This window comes from Canis lupus, chromosome 15 (genome assembly GCF_048164855.1).
Source record: "Canis lupus baileyi chromosome 15, mCanLup2.hap1, whole genome shotgun sequence".
NCBI lineage: Eukaryota > Metazoa > Chordata > Mammalia > Carnivora > Canidae > Canis > Canis lupus.
In genome coordinates, this window is record NC_132852.1 from 48,971,816 (window position 1) to 48,980,610 (window position 8,795).

The following is an 8,795-nucleotide window of genomic DNA, read 5'->3' on the forward strand; positions in this document are numbered from 1 at the left end:
GCTAAGTTAGGGTAGGGCAGCAAGGCAGCGTTATTGGGAGGTTGCTGGCCTGGGGTCAGCCGTTCTGAGGTCCCCAGTCTCACCAGCCCAACATCTATCGCTTAGCATTATGTTCTCTAGACTTATCCATGTTGTTGCAAATGGCAAAATGTCATTCTTTTTGATGGCCGGATACTTTTTCATGATGTATACATACCACATCTTCTTTATCATCTACTGATGGATACTTGGGTTGCTTCATAATTTGGTGATTCTAAACAATGCTGTAATCAACATAAGGTGCATATTTCCCTTTCCTTGTGAACTAGTGTTTTCATATTCTTTGGCTAAGTAATGATTACTGGATCGTATGGTAGAACTGATAAACGAATTCAGTAAGGTCACAAGATACAAAACCAACGTATAGAAATCTGTTGCATTTCTGAACACTCATAAAGAAGCAGTAGAATGAGGAATTAAGAAAAGAGCATATTTTAAAATAAAATACTATTATTTATATTCCCCAAATGAATGAGACCATATAATAATAGTGAAAGGGAATAGAAGGGAAGGGAGAAGAAATGGGTAGGAAATATCAGAAAGGGAGACAGAACATGAAGACTCCTAACTCTGGGAAACAAACTAGGGGTGGGGAAAGGGAAGGAGGGCGGGGGGTGGGGGTGGGGGTGAATGGGTGACGGGCACTGAGGGAGGCACTTGACAGGAGGAACACGGGGTGTTATTCTGTATGTTGGCAAATTGAACACCAATAAAAAATAAATTTATTATTTAAAAAATAAAATAAAATAAAATAAAATAAAATAAAATAAATAAAATAAAATACTAGCTTTTTTAAAACCAAGTAACAGTCAGTGTTTAATTATGGCAGTAAGGCCTCCAGGAAATGTGGGATAGGGCTCAGTTATAAAAATTACACCTCCCGTAACTGTGGAAGGATAGGGAAAGTGGGGACCAGGAAAGCAGTTAAAAGATCAAATACATAGTCACCAACCAGTAACGTGAAAAGTTCAAACATACACACCCCCCCCCAGGTGGGAGTGAGAAGGAAGGCAAGCAAGTAGGGAAGCCTAAGGTGAGCCATGCCTCTGTGTCGTTGCCACTTCAGTGGGCTGCGGCTGAGCATCTGGTGGTGGGTCAGGTGCTGGTGTTGATCAGTGGGACCAACAGTCAGGAAGAAGAACAGGATGTGTAGTAGAGGAAGCGAGAATGAGCTGGAACCTAAGGGCTCCTCTGCAGCTGTCCCCACCACGTCTGATCACAATGACTTTACTAGAGATGAAAAATCTCCTGCTCCGCTTCGACCTTCCCAATCTCACACAAATACCACTTTTTTCTAATCCAGAACGACCATGAAGCACCCTCCATCCCCTTCCGATCAAATTCTCCCTTTCTTTTCCCCTGAGGTACTCCTTCTATCAGTCATTTTGACGAGGGAGCAGGGCTAGCTGAGGACAAAACCACAGCTGATATCCCACAAACAACCCCCACCCAGAGTGGGATATGTCTGACATTCTTCAGGAAGTTTCCAGTTGTCTTCACGTTAATGTCTTGCTAGAGGGAAAATGAGTCTTTAAGTTGACAATGGCAAGTCCTCCAGTATCTTGGAGGTTCTCCTTAGCCTATGAAAATCCCAGTGGAATCTGCCTTTAGCTTACCTCCCCCAACTCCTGGGCATATAATCAGCCACCCCTCACAGGCCCTGGGCAGCTGCTGCTCTTGCCCACAGGTCCAGTCCCTGTGCTTTAATAACGTCATCATTTTGCACTAAAGGCGTCTCAAGAATTCTTTCTTGGTCGTCGGCTCCAGGCTCTTGACCTCACCTGTATTCCAAAACTTCATCAATTTCCCCAAGTACCTGAGGATACTTACAATGAATATATTCCTCCAGCCTTCCTACCAGATTTCCTCTCCAGCCATCTCACTGCTATGCTTTCCTATTTGTGATCATCTGTCTCTCTTTATCCAGCACTTTCCATATCACTGCCTTGCCCCATGCTTATCTTTTCAGATACTATATACTACGAAGATTGTTGCACAGTATTTTTGTAACCACGGGTCTTTTTTCTCTGCATCTGTCTAAAACATTTCTATTGCTGAATCTGACCAGTTGTCTGCATTCTGTAGGCTGAGATAAAGCTAAAAAATCAGTTTGATGTCTTACTCAGAGAGGGTCTCAGGACTTTCAATCTCCTGAATTTTCCCTTGTTATCTCTCTCTTATAAAGACTAACAAAGATTATGAACTTTCTTATAATGCCACAGGAAACAGCATGAGTTTCACATTTGAATCAGTTCCCCTTTCCCCACAAATGCCATGGGGGCAAAATAGAGGCAGATCTCAGTGGAAGCAGTATATACAGTAAATGTGTATCACAGTTGAGATGAAGAAACCACAACCCTTTATAATTGGGATGCAAGCAAATAGGCCCCACATTTGCCCTGGAAGGAGGTGTTATCTTCATTATATGAATTTGCAAACAAACCAGCCCTCTGCTTTAGAGAAAGAGACTATCTCTAAGGCTGTTTGCTATACAAATGTTACTGAAAAGATAACCTTGAATAAGAGCTGTGGTTATCACTTTAAAAAAATACAAAGAGGTATACTTAAGCCAATAGTACAAATAAAATGGAATCCTGAACAAAACAATTACTCTAAAATAAGGTTTAAAAGGAAGAAAAATGAACAAAGACAGTATAAACACAAAGCAAATATCAATATGGTAGACCTAAATCCAACCATGTCTATGGTTCCATTGTCTAAATGGAATTATAGGTGTCTAAATGCACCAATTAAAAAAGGTGATAAAAAAACACAGCTATATGTTGTCTACAAAGAATCCACATTAATAAGAAGATGCAGACCTCATAAAATAAGTGAAAGAGCTATATCATGCAAAACTAAGCCTAAGAAAGTTTGAGTGCCTGTACTAAAATCAGACAAAATGAGGTCACAACATTTTATAAGAATAAAGGGTCTAAGTCATCAAGAAGATGCAACAATCCTAAATGTGTACACATTCAGTATCAGAGCTTCAAAATACATGAAGCACAAACTGAAAAAAAAAAACTGAAAATGATTCAGGATGTAGAAATCCTAAGCAGTGTAGCAAAAGCTAATAGAACAAAAAACACAGAGAGAGACTTTAGCAAGTTCATCGGATATAAGATTACAAAACTCAATTACACTAGCACTTACCATGAAGCTATAGTGATATAGACAGTGTGATATTTTTGTATGGATAGAAACATAGATTAAGGGCATAGACTGGGACTCCATAGGTGGCAAGTTGATTTTTGACAAAGATGCCAAGGTACTTTGATGGGGAGGTCCTTTTTGAGAAACAGGAGTAGAACTAGGTCTGCAGTTGTGAAAAAGGATGAACTTCAACAATTACCTTAAACTTTATGCAATATTTGACTTGAAATTAATCATAAACATGAATATAAAGGCCACATCTTTAAACCTTGTATGAAAGAAACATAAACCTACGACCCAGCAATTGCACTGCTGGGGATTTACCCCAAAGATACAGACGCAGTGAAACGCCGGGACACCTGCACCCCGATGTGTATAGCAGCAATGTCCACAGTAGCCACACTGTGGAAGGAGCCTCGGTGTCCGTCGAAAGATGAGTGGATAAAGAAGCTGTGGTCTATGTATGCAACGGAATATTACTCAGCCGTCAGAAATGACAAATACCCACCATTTGCTTCGATGTGGATGGAACTGGATGGGGAGGGTATTATGCTGACTGAAATAAGTCAATCAGAGAAGGATAAACATTATATGGTCTCATTCATTTGGGGAATATAAAAAATAGTGAAAGGGAATAAAGGGGAAAGAGAAAATCAGTGCGAAATATCAGAGAGGGAGACAGAACATGAGAGACTCCTAACTCTGGGAAACGAACAAGGGGTGGTGGAAAGGGAGGTGGCCGGGGGTTTGGGGTGACAGGGTGACGGGCACTGAAGGGGGGCACTTGATGGGATGAGCACTGGGTGTTATGCTGTATGTTGGAAAATTGAACTCCAATAAAAAGAAATTAAAAAAAAAAAAGAAAGAAGCATAGAGATAATCTTCAGAGTCTGCTGTTTCTTTGAAGGGACACCAAGAGTCCAAACTAAAAGGGAAAAAATGATAAATTGGACTTTGTAAAATTAAAATTTTCTGTTCTGCAAATACAGTATTGACAAAATAAAGGAATAAACCTTCTGCCACGTACAAGAAGATTAGGCCGGCTAAGAATTCTCAGGTTCTGCTGTCAGCAAGCTGGAGACCCAGCAGAGCCAATCCTAGTCCATCTGAAAGCCTGAGAACCAAAACCTCTAGTCCTAAAGCCAGTGGCTCAAGGTCCAAGAAGAGCTGAGGTCTCAGTTCCAGTGGCAGGAAAGACCTGTGTCTCAGCTCAGCAGCCAGGCAGGCAGGAGGTGAGCCCCTCTGGCTTGCATCGCTTGAGAGAAGATCAGCCTTTCTCCTATCCAGCCCTGCGACTGACAAGGTGAGGCCCATGCACAGCAGGGAGTGCCATCTGCTAGGCTCAGTTTACCAGTTCTCATGTTAATCTCATCCAGAAGCATCCTCCCAGACACAGCGGAATGTTTGACCAGATCTCCAGGAACCCTGTGGCCCAGTCATGCTGAATCATAAACTATACCAAGTATGGTTGCTGAAGGGGAGGAATGTACAACTACGGTGGAAAAAAGTTGGGCAGTTCTTTGTCAAGTTTACGTGTACTTACCTTACAACCTAGCAATTACACTCCTCTGCCTTTACCAGAGAAACAAAGATACAGGACCACACAAAAACTTGTATGTCAGTGATCTTGATCCATAGTATGCAAATCTTTATGATTTCAAAAGATCTGTATGGTCAAAATATAGGACCAAACCACATAAATGCTTGCAGATAGATGATATTTATTTACAATAACAGAAAACTGGAAATAATCCAAATGTCCATCAGCAAGCAAAGGGCTAAAAAGTTGTGTTGTGTTTATACAACAGAATACTTCGCAGCGGTAAACAGGAATGAGCTGCTGATGTACGCAACCACACAAACGAACGACAGAAATACGAAAATAATGAAAAATGAAATGAAAAAAAGAAAGAATGGAAAAAAAAAACCTGTTACAGAAGAGTACATGCTCTAGAATTCCCATTTAAATGAATCTCTAGAAAGATAAAGATATAGTGACAGGAAACAGCAACGATTGCCTTCGCCTGGGGCTGAAGTGAGAAAATGATTTGGAAAAGACTGAGAAAACATGATCGGAATAATGTAAAGATCCTGCATCTTGATCTTTGTAGTGGTTCCCAGGTGTATAAATTTGTCAAAACTCAACAAAATTTACCCTAGGTGAAATTCAGTACGTTTTATTGTATGTAAATGACATCTCAGTAGAGTTGATTTAGAAACAATAGAATGCACAAAAATGTCAGGATTTAAGACTGATAAAATAGTAAATTGTCTTGAATGAAAATAAGACCCAGCAGCCCAGATTGATTGGTAGCAACAGAGAAAAAGGACAGTGATTTATTGAGTACCTACTCGGTATAAGGCATTCTGCTAAGCACTAGAATGTATTATGTTATTTTATGTTTTTAAATTAACCCAGAGTGTAGTAGTATTAATCCACTTTGCAGGTGAAGAAACTAATACTTAGGGAGTTTATGTTCCTAGACAAAGTGCCTGTTCTCACACCCAGTTAAGAGGTCACGCCAGGCCCCAACTCCAGCCGTGTGGGACTCTAAACTACTCCTATTTTTCTGCCATCTTCATTATATTTCCTAAAGAACAGGAATAGAACAGTCAAGAAGAACAAAAAAAAATCTTAGAAGGATATTATAGTTAGAAATAACTAACTGTACAATTGAGAAACTAAGATCACATTCCACATAGTTTTGGTATTGCTTAAGGATAGCTAAGAGTTTGGAATCCCTTGCTAATAAACACTTGCTGTCTCAGCTCACACCAGCAGATGAGACATACACAGCACAAAGAAGTGTTGTAGTACAAACTCCAGACCTCAGAGTTCCAAAAGGAAAGTGATCTCCCTCAGAGCCCATTAAAAAGTGCCCATGCACTTGAGTGGCATGCATGTAGCAGGGTGGTTTCCATGCCTCAGATGCTCCTCGGGTTTCAGGGTGACAATCTGAGCCACAGGGAGCCGGAGTTTCAATTTGGCCCTCTCCAGTAGCTCTACCCCCATTGATTCAGTGGTGGCTGCCTTGGGGTCATGAACTGACTAAACCCAAAGGCCTGAATTCCTTTGTTAACCTTGAACCCACCCCAACTTCCCAAAATTCCTTCAGGTCAGTGAATTATCTAGAACCAGGATTGACCTTCAGAGTTGTTTGGAACACACCTGAATCTACAATTAAGCACAACCTTGCTATTATTTTTTCCTCTAGTTTCTAATAGAACATGGCTGCACAGTATTTTTTTTACTATTCAGAAGACTATATAGATGTATCTATCTTATTCTTCCCGTTCTATTACTTGACTCCAGATAATTTCAAAATTATCTCGCTGATGAAATAACTTTAGAATATTGTGTGTCGTAACTGTAGGTATTGTTAATTTGGTTTTAACCAAAAGAATTTTGACTTCTCTTACTGGACAACTACTTGTTTATTAACGATAGTAAAACATGACGTCTTTATGGGATTTTTTAAAAATATTTCTATGAGGAAAAATCATTACCCCTTCAGAAAATTTCTGGTTAAGTTTCCAGTAAAAAAACAAAAACAAAAACAAAAACAAAACCATTTTAAAACAGATTCATTATATTCAGACCCAGAATGGACTATAAAGAAAATTCTTTTCTCAGATCTTTGATCACTGAAGTGCCCCAGGGCTCAGGCCCTGGTCCTTGCTGTTTACACTCATTCCGGGGTCCAGGTCCGGAGTGATATCGTCTCCTGTCCTGCCTTTCAGGGCTGTTTGTAGGTGGACACCTCCCACATTCGTCATTCTCCCACTGAATTGTATATCCAACTACTCATGTAACCTCTCCTCCAGTTTCTGCAAATAAACATGATCTCACCAACTCCCCCCAAACATACTCATCTGTCTTCTTCACCCCTATGACTTGACTGCAAGGCTGTCTTCCCAGTTAGCCCCCAGATCTCAGAGTTGTCTTTAATTCCTTGCTGTCTTTCAAACCCCCATCCAGTGCATCAGCAAGGAAAACTTTTATCTTGACCTTCAATATAGATCCAGAATCCAGCTGTTTTCTATTATCTCCACTGCTAGATCCTAATTCAGGTGACCATCTTCTCTTGCCTGAATTCTTCAGAAGCCTTTTGTGTGCGGTTTTCCTGCCTTTCCCCATGCCCCACTGTAAGATTCTACATGGAGCAGCCATCTCGATCCACTTAAAGCAAAAGTAAGATCCTATAACTCTTCTGAAGCCATTTGAAGCTTCACCTAGCTCAATCACTATAAAAGCCAAAGTGAGGATGGTGGTCAAAAGGCCTACGTGATCTGTCTGCCCTTCCTTGTCTCTTTTATCACAACCTCTATGTCTGCCTTCCTGACCACTCTGCTGCTTCCTTTACTGTTTCTCAGAAACCCATACAAGTTCCCACTCGTAGACTCATTTTAGCTCATTCCCTTGCCTAGAAAATTCTTTGTCTTGAATTTCTCTTAGAAAACCTTCACTTGCTTCAAGTCTGTTCCCGGAGGTAACAGGCCTACATTGATCATTTATTCTAACTGTAAATCCCATCTCCCTGGCACCCCTCATTTCCGTTGTCCTGCTCCATTTTTTCTTTGCTACACGTCTCTTTCTAAAATGTGATGTGATGTTTTGTATTTGTTACTGGTTTCCCACTCTAGAAGCTTCACCAGAGCAGGAACTTTTACATCTTTCTGTCTCTGCTGTACCCAATGAGGTGAAGACCGTGCTTTACACAAGATAATAGCTTATTGAATAATTGAACAAATAAACTATGAGATACAGAATTTCCACTCACTCATTGGACAGATATATTGAGTGCCAACGATGTGCCATTCCCTGTACCAGCCATTGCCATATAGTAGAAAGCAAAAGACGCATGTTCCCACGGAGCTCGCTCATAGCCTATCCAGAGGACAAGCACTTTAGAAATATTCATTCAAACAAGTGCCTACATGAAAAGTGGGAAAGGTGCTATGAAAGAAAATGACAATGTACCATAAAATATCATAATGGAGAGAACTAGCTTAAATTAGAGGTTCAGGAAAGACCTCATTAAAGAAGTAACATATCTGATGAAAGTTGTAAGGTTAAATTCTTACATAGGCAATCTTAATAGCAATTGACATTGGGCAGGTGGAACATAATTAATAGATAGGAGAGCAGCATTAGATGTGACTAAAGAAGTCAGCATGGACTAGACCACACCAGGCTTCATTGGCTCAGAGGGTTTTGATTTCATCCAAGGTGCAAGGAGAAGACTTTGAAGAGAACTAATAAGCAAAGTAACAACATAATGATGTTTGGGGCTTTGCACTATTAGGCTACCTGTTGTGGGTTTGGGAATGATTCAGAAAAGAACAGAGTTAGGGACACCTGGTGTGTGTGGGGCTCAGTCGGTTGAGCCTTTGCTTTTCGGCTCAGGTCAGGATCCCAGGGTCTTGGGATCTGCCCTGCGTCAGGATCCCTGCCCAGTGGGGCGTCTGCTTCTCCCTCTCCCTCTGCCCCTCCCCGCCCCAACTCATGCACTCTCTCTCATGCTCTCTCTCAAAGACATAAAAGTCGTCTTTAAAAAATTGAAAAGATTTGAGTTACAAGTGGGAAAGCTAGCCAGAAT